Source organism: Macrobrachium nipponense, chromosome 18 (assembly GCF_015104395.2).
Source record: "Macrobrachium nipponense isolate FS-2020 chromosome 18, ASM1510439v2, whole genome shotgun sequence".
NCBI classification, from domain to species: domain Eukaryota; kingdom Metazoa; phylum Arthropoda; class Malacostraca; order Decapoda; family Palaemonidae; genus Macrobrachium; species Macrobrachium nipponense.
The window spans coordinates 79,335,436-79,349,979 of record NC_087211.1 but is presented as its reverse complement, the minus strand read 5'-3'; the positions used below and the strand labels follow the sequence as shown (position 1 = coordinate 79,349,979).

The 14,544-nt window shown below is 43.0% G+C and overlaps 1 long non-coding RNA gene across 1 annotated transcript in view; it reads left to right on the top strand.

The window, feature by feature from the left end:
* The window catches only part of LOC135196859 (uncharacterized), a 38,430-nt gene extending 35,413 nt beyond the window's left edge, over positions 1–3,017 (top strand). The window contains exon 3 of the long non-coding RNA XR_010310496.1: positions 2,523–3,017. This is a non-coding gene — a long non-coding RNA (uncharacterized LOC135196859). The remainder of the gene's footprint in view (positions 1–2,522) is intronic.
* Positions 3,018–14,544: the final 11,527 nt, after the last annotated feature.

Here is a 14,544-nt window from a genome sequence, read left to right as displayed (position 1 = left end):
CGCTTCACACTCCCGACGGGATGTGAAGACGACATTTCAGATCCGTAAGTCGCTAGGACCATACATATCCGTAGATATATTATTGGGTGCAGGAAGCAACACGAATCCTATCCTATAGAAAAGGGATAGGTGTGCTTTTAACTTTGAAGGGTTGGTCGCTTGAGGCGCGTTCCTTTTCTTTAGCCTAGAAGTTATGGAACTAACTTTGATAGGTTAGGTCAGGTGGTGGTTTTAGCTTCGGTGCCCTCAGAAGTATGGTCATATGGTCTAGTCACATTGTGGTCACGCCCCCGTTGACAGATCATCTTAGAGCGCACCAGCATTACAGGTCTCTACCTCGCTGGCAACTCTAGTAACGCAGAAGCAGACTTTGGTGACAGTAATCACGAAGTCGGCTATGCTAACAGGTCAGGAACCAAGATGTATATCATCTACTTAATTTAGTTTCCCAAAAATCCTATTCTGTCTCTTCCCACCAATCCGAAGGTGGGATTCAGCTATATATATATCTGTCAGGTAAGTTTCATGAACAAATGTTATTGTTATAATACAATTAAGTTTGTTCATACTTACCTGGCAGTATATATAATTAAAGTGCCCACCCACCTCCCCTCAGGAGACAGTGGCACTGATATATGAATAGAAAATGGGAATAGTTCCTGATATCTGCCTCCCAGCGGCGGGAATGGGTACTACCACCTGGCCGCCACATGCGTGTGCCGCGAATTTTTAAATTCTGTCGGACTTCAGAAAATACAGCTATATATATATCTGCCAGGTAAGTATGAACAAACTTAATTGTATTATAACAATAACATTTTGATAATTTATTGTATGTGAATTACACCGTTAATATTCGAAATAGGATATATTGTTATTATTGTTGAATGTAAGATGCCTTTTTGGGGTGGAGCGGTTTATATGCGGAGTTCGTAATGAAAAGTATTCTTGCTGAAAGCAGGGATTTTTCAATTAATAACATCATACATTTTTTTAATAAGACAGGTTTCTCAAATAAAGTCTAAATTTTTTTTTTTTTTTTTTTCCCTTCTTCTCAGGATTAATCCCTGAGAACCAGCCCAAGAAGAGTCTACTTGAGACTCAGAGGTCTGGAAAAACTAAGCCCTATTAATAATATTTCGGGGTGGCGAATGGAACAGCCAGACGCAAATTCCATTAAACAGATGCTAAACCAAGTTACGTCATATCGTATCTGGCTGAAACGCACTTTATGAAAATTAAAAATAGGTGTTGTCCAATAAAGTTGACTTCTTGCTGTAATGAACAGCAAGAGAAGCAATTTTCCCGCCACTGTGTCTTGCTGTTCCATTCGCCACCCCATAAAGGCACCAGTACAAATTCAAACAATAATAACAAGATCCTATTTCAAATATTAACGGTGTAATTCGCATACAGTAAATTATTTAAACACTTTTAAGTTGCAATTGTACACCCAGATACCCTTTCATTTACCTAAAACTTATATATAGTGTAACTATATAAAGCCCGGGACGCAGTGTTACCATGTGCGAGCACCACAGACGGGTGGACAGATGGAAAAAACTGAGTACTATAAGTAATTTAGAAAATTTCAACTGCATGAAACAAACTGCAGATTAGATATCTTGTTTTGTGCTGCTAACTGTCTAAATACTAGTTAATTCTGCAGTGGTCTTTACCAGAGGTTGGTCAGTAGTTTTGTCCCATGGACTGGTCATATCATCTCTGAAGCAGATCTTGTGCCAATAAAATACAATCTACCTGTAGGAATACTCCAACCTGAAATTGTTTTTATGCAAAATAAACTAACAGGAATCTTGCATTTTTGCATTTTCAGTCATATATAATATATAATTATGAATGCAGACAAATATTTGTGTGCAAAATTTTAGCTAATGTTCTAGTTTCCTCATTTCTAAAACATTCAATTTCACATTACAGAAATGCAAAAGATCAGGGCCATGATGAAGCTATAACAGGTTATGCCAAAAGGCTACTATTTCTTCTATAAAGATGGTCTGATGTTATTGACATTAGTCTTAGAAGTAAAATATTGGAGATCATTGGACAGAAATAAGATGGAAATAGTCCTTAAGCTTTAAGCAGAAAATTAGACTTACTGAAGTAGTTTGTCTTTAAATTATTCAGTCATGAGCACTAGGGATACATTATTTTATCTTCAGACCTAGCATACTAAGCAGGGCATTGCATTTTAAATTCCTCCTGTGCAAGAGTTAAAGCAAAAAAAAATTTCTTGTTAAGTAGCAATTATGAGTTTAAATAAAAATAGGGCAAAAATCTAAATTGGTGCCCAAAAGTTTTAATTGTGAATTTTTTAGCTTAATTTGATTATGAAAGTTGAGTCTATTGTATATATGGTCTTACTTCAAGTAATGTTTTCTTTAAGTATTAGATTGTAAGGTCAATGAGGATTAAAAATATGGTTTAATGGTTAATATAAAAATATGAAAATTTAATTGTAGATTTGACTTGACACCTGAGTAATAAATTCTATTTTGCAGGACCTTTCTGCTGGTTAGTGAGTAAGTCTGTTCTTCTGGGCAGGATTGCTGGATATCAAGCTTTGTAGCAAAGGCTCTTAATCTGGAAGAGTTAATGGAGTATTCCTGATTCATCAGTGAGACATCAAGGTTCCCTTTCTTGAAAGCTTCAACAAGGATTTGTGAAAATCTTTAAGGGAAGCAATATATTGAGTACTTCCCTTTTAATTTCAACCTCAGTTGAACTCTGAATTCTTGAGAGACCATCATGGAGCTTTGAAGAATGCATTGCATGTTCAGTTTGGATAAATTAAGTAGGTAGCCACCAAGAAAAAACCTTTTTCTTTTTTTGTATAGATGCAAAGTTTTTGGAGTTTTGACTGTTAATAGTCATTGTAGACTTACTGATTTCTCCCCAAATCCATAAATTTGAATAAAAGAGTATCTTTAGTGCATTTATTTGTAGGTAGATGTTATCATTGTAATTTGACACTGTTGGAAGCAAATAAATACTGTACCTAAGTATTGTTACTTTATTTGATGCCTTGTTCTTTTCAGGGAAACTGTTGCACGGTCCAGTAATGTTTTCATTCTGATAAATAAACTCTTATCCAGAGGAGTACACTCACTTGTTTAGCAAAGATTGATTTTAAGTTCTTATCAGAGTACTAAAATACAGTATTATACCTATAACAGCCTATGTAATTAGAACCATTAATGGTATCCAAGAATTATGTTGTCTGAAACTAGTGGTTGTAGATTCAGTCATGTAAAGCAATTATGCTAGGTGAACTTCTTGTCCAGTTGAATTAATACGGCTATCTAGAAATGGATCTTGCCATATCGCTGTATATAAAGGATGGTTCTCTGAAAACTCAAAAATGGGACAGAGACCTCCCTATTTTCCCACAAAGCTGAAAAGTATTTTGACGCTCGAGAACGATCTGGTGTCAGGCTGTAGCTGGTGCCAGAAGTTTTGAACGCCAGTTGAGCTATGAGCTCAGGACTGGTGGGTGCTTGTGGGAGCTAGCGGGAACTCAGAGCAAGAGATGGTGCCAGACTGTAATCGGTGCTGAACGAGCGCGGCACTATGTGATCTGGGTGCCAAATGAGCTCAAGGCTTGTGACTATAGTTGGGGTGTCAGATAGTAGCTTACGCCAGATTGAAGCTGTCACCCAGCGACCTGGGTGTTAATGATCTAGAAGTTTGAGGGACTGTAAAGCTGTAATGCTGGGAACCAGACTTTTAGCTGGCTCCAAACAAGTTAGATGCCAGGTGAATTAAGAATTCTGGTTTTACTCCTTAAGAAAGTGAAATGCAGAGGACTATTATACGTACTTCCATTAGGATGATGCTGAATGGAAGTAAGGGACATATTGTGCCTGAAAGCTAAAGGAGAGGCTGGATCTCGCCAGTACATCTTAGTCAAAGCCATAGGCTACTTGAAGGGTGTCTTCTAAGTAAGGAAATTGAGAAGATTAACTCAGGGGAACAAGCAAGGGGCATGGACATCCATCCAGGTTCCAGGAAACCTGATCCCTTCCTCGCTTGGATGCTGGATCCTACTGCTGCACAGGGAACACACTTCATTTGTTCATATACAAAACAAACTTTCGGTCTTAACATTAGGATTTACTAGCGCCAAGCTGGAAACCGGTAGAATTAAAATTAAACTTGTGCGATCCAGGGACTATTGGCATCTATACCAGGTTACGGGGGCATGTATACCCAGAATGCCCTCGGCGTCTTGTGACCCGCCAGTTATCTTTCTACCACCTATAAGATAGGACGTGTTCTCTGTCTATCTGTTTAAAGCCGGTTTTAGTTTGCCTGTTTTTATCCATCTCACTTTCATTTTTCTTATTAATTCTCTTTCTCTGAGTGTGCTCAGTGTGTGAGCTGTAAGAGTGTGTAAGAGGTGAAGAGGTGAGATGGAGTGTTTTGTATCGCTGGTCGGGATCTTCTTCCATTTCAAAAACGAGACAAAGGAAATGCCCTGGAGTCAGTGGCTTTCCGTGTTCGAGATTCCTAACTTCGGTGTTGACCGATCCTCATCCAACGTGTAGTAAGTGCAGAGGAAATGTATGCACAATTACTAATCCTTGTTCTGTTTGTCGTGGTTAGTCGGTGGAACAGTGGAGGAAGTTTTATGAGAAAGGCCAGTACAAAAGAAGGAGTAGACGCCATCTTTGGATGACCAAGCGTTGCCGGCTTCTTTTGTATCGGCAATACACCAGACTGCTTCATATGTTTCGCCTCCTGCCTTTGATTTGTCCCATACCCCTTCGGTTTCTCCTAGTGGTTCATTATCAGAAATTCCAGGAGGGGTTTTGGGTAATTTGATGCATAATATTTACGCTTTGTTGTTCCCAGTAGGGAGAGGGGGAGCATCGCCATCTTTGTTCCAGGTGCCTGCTCCCGACTCGAACAGGATTGGAAGGTACGTGGGCGGCGCTAGGCCTTCCAGGCGTACCAACCTTAGAAGGTTTGCTGTCGCATTATATGGCGTCACGGTTCCAGCAGAATCCGGCGGCGCTGAATATTCCTCATCCCCCCGGGCTTGCACTTTATGGGAAATAATGCCGTGGCTACGGCAACAACTTCAATGTTTACGGCGATGCAGAACGTTGGGGGTAGTTTTGCTGCAAACGCAGGGATGCCAGCAGCAGCAGCCCAGTCTCTCCCTACAAGATTGGTGACGTCACATCTGACATCCACGCACCAACATTGCAGACGCGATGACGTCACAGCCTACTGCTTCTCAGCCTACTTCACTGCCTCTGGACTCAATATGCTTTCTGACTCAGTAGTACACACTGTAATGAAGAAATTACAGGAACTAGAGAAGAAAATTAATAAGAAAGACATAAAGAAAAGGCGTGATTCGTCCTCTTCTTCGTCTTCTTCCTCTAGCTCGGCGTCATTGCTAAGTTCGATGACATCATGGCGTGTACCAGTCAAGCGTTGGAGGATACGGGATTTTGCGACTGATCCTCGGGCCAAGTGGAGAAGAATTAATTCTTCTTCATCTTCGGGCCAGGACTGTCACATCCCAGTCAGCAAGAAAGGCAAGAAGTCAGTGGCTGGTAAGCTCAAAGGTAGAGGACGAAGCCATTTACAAGAGTCCGAACGAGTGAGTGATTCGGCGGCTGATGGGATAACGGCCGATGCGGAGTTGCCAGTAGAGACTACAAAGAGTCAAAGAAAGACTACAGTGTCGTTGGCAAAATCGACGTTAGGGGCAAAAAGTGCAGAAAAGGATAGAGCACAGATACCACTTTCTCCTGTAAGACCGTTTAAAATACGGAGAAAAGATGATAAGGCTCTTATTAAAAGGTCGAAGAATAGCGAAAAGGTTGGCACCTCGCCTGATACGTTGGTGGAAAGCGTTGTCCGCCTAGATGTAGGATCAAGCCGAATTCTCCGACGGACGTTGGAGACGATATTAATCGTCATGGAGAGGAAGTGACCTCGGTTTCGAGAGAGCCTTCATCTTGGAGGTATAGGCGAGATCCTTGCTCTAGATCTGAGAGCAGAGAAGGAGTGAGGCGGTCTCGTTCTCATGCTGACTTCGGGATCGAGCCGTCGGCGGTCATCAGAGATCAAAGAGGCCGCGGCCGTAGTGGCAGACGGCCACAAAGCACCCGGACGTTTGTCAAGGGATAGGAGTGAGATAGCGTCTTCTGTGGCTGAGCACAGTATGCTAGAACCGGAGGAAGGAGAAAACCAAGAGTTTCTGGCTTCGTATGCGGAGGTGATTGATTTGATTCGTCAATTCAGTAACCTTTCAGCGGCGAGAACGGAAACACCTGCCAGTATGCTTCCTCCGGGAATTGACTTGGCGTTGGGGTGAAAAAGGATACCAAGGTGTTGTATGAATTGCCTTGTTCAAATCATGCGGAGTTCGTTTTACAACATGTAAATGCACGGATTGCGGGAAGGATAATTCCTTAAGATCAAATAGATCGTTTAAGTTTATCCCTCCTTCAATGATGAAACAGAAAATATTATACGACACCGACGTTTTCCTTTACTATCTAGACAAATTAACCCAAATGTGGTAAGGTTAAGGCCTGGATTAACCTTAGATGAAGTGAAAATGGAATACCCCTCAATGACTTGCCAAGAGGCTGCTACGTTTAGAAGCAACAGCTTCTTCTGTCTTTCAGACTGCTTCTTGGCTGGATCTTTGGTTGACAGTAGTTGCGAAGATTGCATCCTCAGAAGTGAAGAGGAAGGTAGTGGATATATCAATGTTCATTAGATTACTACAATCAGGTGCCAAAGCAATTGCGTACTTGACAAATTTAAGTGCCAATGTTTGGGCAAATATCCTGTTAATGAGGAGGGATGCAGCTTTGGCTAGACTAAGTCGCACTGTTTATTTTGATTCCCTGCTAGCAATGAGGAATGGGAATATCTTAGAGTCGCAATTGCTGTTGCCAGGGCCATACTAGAAGAGGCTATAGATAGAAGAAGGATGGACACTAACGATAGATTGGTACAGCAGGCATTTAGGAAAACATCTAGCAGTCAGGCTAACCCTATGGAGGTAAAGCAGCAGCAAATACCTCGGAAGAAGCCAGTGAGGAATAACATCCCTAATAGAGAAATAAGACACTTTTCGCCAAAGAAGTTAACTCATCGGCCCTTTCACAATAGAAATAACAGATTAGGAAGGGGGATTAGGGGAAGAGGAAGGGGTTCAAGACAATAGGATAGGTGCCTCTCATCACTCAGCCACACCAGTGGGGGGTTGTTTGCCTGGCAAATCACTGGAAGGTGTGGCAGGAACTGGGAGCAGAGCAGTGGGTGGTGGATGTTCTCAGAGTCGGGTGTATTTGATTCCGTTGCGAAGTATCCCCACCCCTGACAGAATAGCCATTACCTCACCCTGCTTATGCTCAAGAACCTCGGAAGGCTTTTATTCTGAAAGAGGAAGTGAAGAAGATTATGGAAAAAGGGGCTGAGGAACAAGTATCCATTCCGTCAAAGGGGTTTTGCAGCAGAATTTTCCTTGTACCCAAAGCCAACGGGGACCAGAGGACAGTAATAGACCTGTCAACTTTGAATCTGTTTATAAAAAAAAAAAAACCATATTCAAAATGGAAATTCCAAAGACGGTTCTACAAGCAGTCAGGATCAAGGACTTTATGCTGACAATCGACTTGAAAGACGCTTACATTCAGATCCCAGTCCATCAGTCTTCCAGGAAATTTTCTCTGATTCAGTCTTGCAGAGAAAGTTTTTGAGTTCAAAGTTCTGTGCTTTGGATTGACAACAGCTCCTCAAGTTTTTACAAGAGTATTCACTCGCGTGTCGACATGGGGACATGCTCGGGACCAGGCTAATAAGATATCTAGACGATTGGCTGTGATAGCAAAGTCCAGAGAGAAATTACTTAGGGACAGGCCGACCCTCCTACAGTTTTGTCACAGCTTAGGTATTGTGATAAATCAAAGTCGCAGTTGATCCAAGTCAATGGCTGGTGTACCTGGGGAGGGTTAAGACACAATAAAAGCCAAAGTATTCCCAACAGACCAGAGAGTGGAGAAATGCAAACAAGTGGTGAATGCCTTCCTGGAAAAACAAACACAGGCAGCAAAACAGTGGCAGGTAGTACTGGGAGTTCTAACTTCCTTGGAGAAGCTAGTACCACAAAGGAGGCTACACCTTCGATCTCTACAATGGAGGATAAGGAGTTCTGGTCACCAATAGTAGATCACCCGTACGAGCAGATTCCCTTTTCGGCAGAAGTGAGGAAGACTTGCTGTGGTGGGTGGAGGACAGCAATCTGACAGTGGGTGTTCCCCTTCAGCACCCTCCCTGGATCTCCTGCTGTTCTCAGATGCATCATAGAATGTTGGGGAGCGCATATGGAGGAGCTGATGGTTTCAGAAAAATGGAGCGGCGAGGACAGAAAACTCCATATAAATTTGCTGGAGTTAAAAACAGCATTTCTAGCACTACAGGAATTCCGGGAGAGGGTACAGGGGCAATCAGTGGTTTTGATGTCAGACAACACCACAGTAGTAGTTTACATAAACAAACAAGGAAGTCTAGTGTCTCGACAGTTACATGTGATGACAGTTCAGCTTCATCAGTGGGCTGTAGAGAACGTAGTAGACATCAGGGCCAGATATATTCCGGGAAAAAGAAATATAGTGGCTGACAAGTTGAGCTGCAGGGATCAGATCCTGGGAATGGAGTGCTCCTTGCACCAACAAGTAGTGGACAGAATGCTTATGTTGTGGGAAAGGCCGATCATAGACCTTTTCGCAACCAGGTACAACAAAAAGTTGGGAGTGTATTGTTTGGTAGTCCCAGACGTAGAGGCAGTAGCAGGAGAAGATGCGCTACAACATCCATGGGACAATCTGGACGTCTACGCATTTCCTCCATTTGTCTAATCCATCAGGTTCTGAACAGGGTAATGCAGTCTCAGAACCTCAGAATGACTCTGGTAGCTCCGTTATGGCCAAAAGCAGAAATGGTTTCTGGACCTCTTGGAACTCCTGATAGACGTGCCGAGAGAGATACCCTCATGGAACAACCTGCTATGTCAGCCGCACGTGGAGAGGTACCACCGGTTGGTGAAGCCCCTATCACTTCGCGGGTGGAGACTGTCGAGTATCTCTTGCGAGCGAGAGGGTTTTCGCAAAAAGCAGCAGCGCAGATGGCAGGAAATATCAGAAAGTCATCGGCAGCAGTATACCAAGGAAAATGGTCAGCATACTGTGATTGGTGTCGTAGAGGGAACTTGTCTCCACTCGGTACCACTATTCAGCAATTAGCAGACTTTCTGATATATATCAGGACAGAAAGGTATATGTCTGTATCTGCGGTGAAGGGGTACAGGGCTGCTCTAGCCTCGGTCTTACGCATGAAAGGTGTGGACATTTCATCTTCATGGGAGTTGGCCATGTTGATGAAGAGCTTTGAGCAGTCATGTTCGCCAAAGGAACTGAAAGCCTCAGATTGGGATTTGACCATGGTACTGAGTAGTCTGACAAAACCCCCCTACGAACCACTAAGGCAGTCCACAGATAGGAGCCTGACCCTGAAGACAGTCTTCTTATTGGCCCTAGCTTCAACCAAAAGGGTGGGGGAACTACATGGCCTGTCATATATTGTAAAGCACTCGAGAGGTTGGAAGTCAATGGCATTCGAGTTTGTGCCAGAATTCGTGGCCAAAACTCAAAACCCATCAATAGTGGACGGCAGATTTGACTGTTTTTCCATACCTTCTCTGGCAGATTTTGTAGACGATGACAAAGATGAGATGCTTCTGTGTCCCGTCAGGGTAATAAGAGAGTACTTAAGGAGGACAAGGCACCTCAGGCCGGGGTGCAGGAGGTTGTTCGTAAGTACAGGACGGAACAAAAAGGAAGTGTCCAGGAATACAATATCGTTTTGGGTAAGGGAAATGATCAGGAATGTCTACAGGACAGAAGACAGGGGGGTCAGATAGCCAGGAGAGGGCTAGGGCTCATGACATTAGAGGTTTGAGTGCTTCTTGGCATTCAAGAGGAATATGTCTGTGGAGAGAATTCTGAAAGCTGGTGTTTGGAAACACCAAACGACTTTCATTTCTTTTATTTAAAAGACGTTGCCCATAGATCCTTGGATACCTTTTCCTTGGGTCCAGTGGTGGCGGCCCAGCAAGTGGTATAGCTCATCCAGTACCCCTGGCAGGTCAGTTTGTGTCTAGCCTAAGATGAAAGTATGAAAGTAGAATGAATGGGATGACTGGTCTTTTTTCTTTACTACTTTCTTTCTGCTTCTTTACCTAAGGGCAGTAAGAAGGAGAGTACCATCATAAGCTGGAACGGACTAGATGCAGGTGAGGTGGTCAGCCATACTGTAAAGTTATGTTAGAGTATAGTATACGTACTTTTCAGTAGCAACACACCCCTCTCGGTAATAGGGAAGTGAGGGGTGATGGTAGATCCAGACACAAGGGACAAAAGTGGTTTATGAGAATGGAGGGTCCCCTATTTTCCCATAGTTTTATAAACCATGGCTTGATACCAGCACCCAGTGAGGGAAACCAATAGATTTCCATATATCTTTGGTTCAAAGGTTTATAGTCCATTCTCTTGGAATACTCCTAATATTCGGAAATGGATATAGGTGGCAAACTCCCAGTCAGTTAGAGACTTACCTCCCTCCAATAAGTAAGTATCCTAATGTTAAGACCGAAGGTTTGTTTCGTATATGAACAAATGACAAATTTGTAACCAATTTGTATTTTTCATAACTAACAAACCTGAGGTCTTAACAGTTGAAGGCCCACCTCGAACCACCCCTCTAGCAGTCTAAACTGGGTTAGAAGTATAACTGGCGGGACACACAACACCGAGGGTATTCTGGGTATACATGCCCCGTGACCTGGTATAGATGCCAATAGTCCCTGGATCGCACAAGTTTAATTTTAATTCTACTGGTTTCCAGCTTGGCGCTAGTAAATCCTAATGTTAAGACCTCAGGTTTGTTAGTTATGAAAAATAAAAATTAGTTACAAAATTGTCATTTTTTGAGAGGAGGTTTGGATGTCGACTTTGATAGCCTAGGAGGGAAATCAGACATAGTCTCTCAGTCTGGATTGTCATTTTTGTCTACCACATCGAAAGGGCAACAAGGGAAGTGGTTTCAGCACTCAAGAGTTTAAACCTCCCTAGAACGTTTTGAATATTGCACCAACAAGTCCAGAATTGACTTCTTTTGCAACTCGGAAGCAATACTACTTACCACCACTTGCTGAAAAAAGGAAATCATGATCTAATGGGGAAAACAAAAGTTCTAACTTTTCCTCTGAAGTCACACCTTTTGAGGTAAAGGAATACCAAAGTTCACATTTCTTAATTATCAGAGCACTTACTGCCCAATCTAAAAAGTTAATCACTTCAAAAACTTGAAGAGATTCATTAGAAGTGATTCAACTCAACCAACGAAAACATAATTTTAACAGCCGAGAAAGCAGACTTGCATGAAGACTTAATAAGTCCTTTAAAGTCCTCTTTGTCTGAGGCAGATGCCCCCAGAGAGGGGTCTTCTCCAGTGGTATAATATAAGTGTCTTCTCTTCAGTAAGCATGAAGGAGGGGAACAGAAGGTAGCCTTCCTTGGCTTCCTTTTGTCGGCTAACCAGCAGTCTGTTTTGCTCAGGGGGGCTTCCTTGCTGAAGTAGATAGCACCACCTTGGGTAGTTTAACTGTATCCAAGTATAAACTACGTACTCATCTTAATGCAGAAGCAGAAGACGGAACTCCTGGGGTAAAGAATGATGAGAAGCTCTTCAAAAAGAAACAAAGAAGGGAAACATAAGCAGTTGGAGGCAAAGCTTCATTCGGATCTTGATCATCTTCTTCTGTTGAAGAAACTGGTGACAAAGTACCCTCTATTGCTCTAGAGACATTGATAGGTCTGACAAACCTGAAATGGCATCCAAATGCTGTTGGATGTGAGCCAAAGCCAGGTCCACGTTGGAGTAGTAACTGAAGAAGCAGATGAAAAAAGTGTCGGTGCCAACAAGTGCCAATGGATGCTGGGCGCTCAGAAGAAATACGCTTGACTACTGGGTGTTCACTAATTCTGGGTGTTCAGTCGCTACTGGGCACTCACTAATCTCCGTCCGCTACTGGGTTCACTGTTGTTGGTGGGTGCTGGCGGGAATTCAAGAACTGTTCTTAAATATTGTACGTGTCTTGCGCCATGGGCGCTCAGTGGAACATAACTTAACTGATGCAGTGTCATTTCAACAATACAGGGCGCTCGGATGGAGAACATGGAACTACCCCTGATAGGCACTCAGACACTAGATGATTTTTGGGAGAACAGTCTGATGAAAAACTCTCTAGACTATCCCATGAACTACAAGAAGGTTTAGTTTCTCTGGCCTTCTTTGGAGGCACCTGAGGGGTGCTAGACACATCTATTTTCAATGGTTGGGATTCGTTGCTGAAGCGCCACTGGTGCCTCAGTTCATGAATCGAAGCCTCAGAACTAGAGGGAAGACTATTACTGGGAAAGGCGCCTTTCCACTGGCTGTCTGTCCCATCACCTATGATTGGCTACAGGTGCAACTGAGGGGGCTGACTACCCACTAGTAGACCCCTTGGACTCCCTTGGTCCTCCAGCATGTTTCCTCATAAGGAGCATGACAGGAACTTTATGCCTAGGAAATCTGACTTGCTGGATAGCTGCTACTTCCATGAAGACATCTTTACTATGGCTGTCTGTAACACCCTGGGACTTTGCAACAGGTGCGGCTGAGGGGCCGACTACCCATGGGCAAATCCCATTGATCTCCCTTGGGCCTCCAGTATGGCTTCTCCCTGGTTCAGAGGAGTGTGCCAGGGACCTTTGCCCAAGAGAATCAGTGGGACAAGTAGCCAGCTTCTTCACTACACGTCTATTAAGACTTCTTTCCAGTGGCTGTCTGTCAGTACCTAGGAAAATGGGAAAATGCAACAGGTTCAACTGAGGGAGCAACTACCCAGGCTAATTCTCAGCCTCTCTTGAACATTCATCATGAATTCTCCCAGGTTCAGGGGAGTATGTCAGTGACTTACATCTAGGAGGACCGGCGGGCCAAATAATCACCTCCTCCACTACACAACACTCACTTGGAAGGTTAATTTCTGTTAACGCAAACACAAGACTGGCAATGGCACGGGAAGGGAAGCAAGGGATAAATCATAGGCTAGTAGTCAAGAGCGAAAGAGCGTATATGCTGGCTGTTCAATTTGTTCGGTTCATGTATACAGCCCTCTACAGTGATGATTCCCTCAGGCAGGCGCTTATGTGTTTTCAAAACAAGGTGCTTCTTATATTCCATAATTGTCATTTAGTGTTTTCTCGTCAGCTCATATCTCCTGAAAAGGTAAGTCTTCAGTTGCTTTTTTTTTTCTATGATCTTCACTTTAGGCAGTATTTAATGTCTCCCGTGGGCGTTCATGGACGCTTTTGGGTGCTTATGGATGCTCTTGGGTACCTATGGCCAGTCCTGGATGCTTATGACTGGTCCTGGGCACTCATGGACACTCTAGCGCTTATGGATGGTTTGGCACTCAGGGGCACTTTCAGGCGCCTTTAGCGCCTTGCTGCTCAGAGCGCGAGCTGCCGCCAGATGGCGCTAGTGTGCACCATCGAGCGCTCTTAGTACGAGCTGATGTCATGCTGGAGTGAGTGCTTCTGGGTGCTGGAAGAGATTAGTGTTCACAAATTCCACATCAACTTACAGGAGACACGAGAAACATCTGGGAAAAACTCTTCAAAATGTACTGCCAAAGCGAGTAGTTTCCAGAAGTAATTACTGGAACCATATTTCAGCGAACGATAACATCTTCCATAACCATAAGCACCATTCTCTCTTACTACTTTCTGCTAAGGAAAGTGTCAGGGTTAAAGTATATTATTTACCAACGTTTAGCAAGACTAGGTTTGGTAAACAAACACAAAATGCAAAACTTTGGCCCAAGGGCATGACGAAACATTCAAGAATTACCTTTAAAGCAAATAGTGATAGAAGAATTTACGAGTGGCCTACACCCTAAAGGAATGACGCAAGATACAAGAATTACTTTTAAGGGCAAAACTATATTGATGGCTCACAAAGCCTATGAATGATGAACATTCATGAAGTAGTACTATTAAAGACAATTGTTTAACGCCTAGTGAATTGCCTATTCTCTGTAAACATCATTGCCCTATACACAACATTTATGTAAAAGTGTGGCCTAACGTACGATACAAAATTTACTTTTCAGAGCAACACTGTATTGGCAACTCACAAGTAGCCTAGGCAAAAAACATGCGAGAGTTACTTAGCTTTCAGCCTAAAAGACTAATGAAACATTCAGAAATTACTTTGAAGCAATAAACAGTTTGTGAGCATTTATACTCTGAAAAAGCTGTTCGGGAATTCAATATTAAGGCAACTATGAGTGATAATCGTCAGCTAAGAACTATCACTTCTCTTACATTCACTAATCCCTTTCAAGGTTGAAGCCCTCGAAGAGAAGTACTATAAAGAGGGATT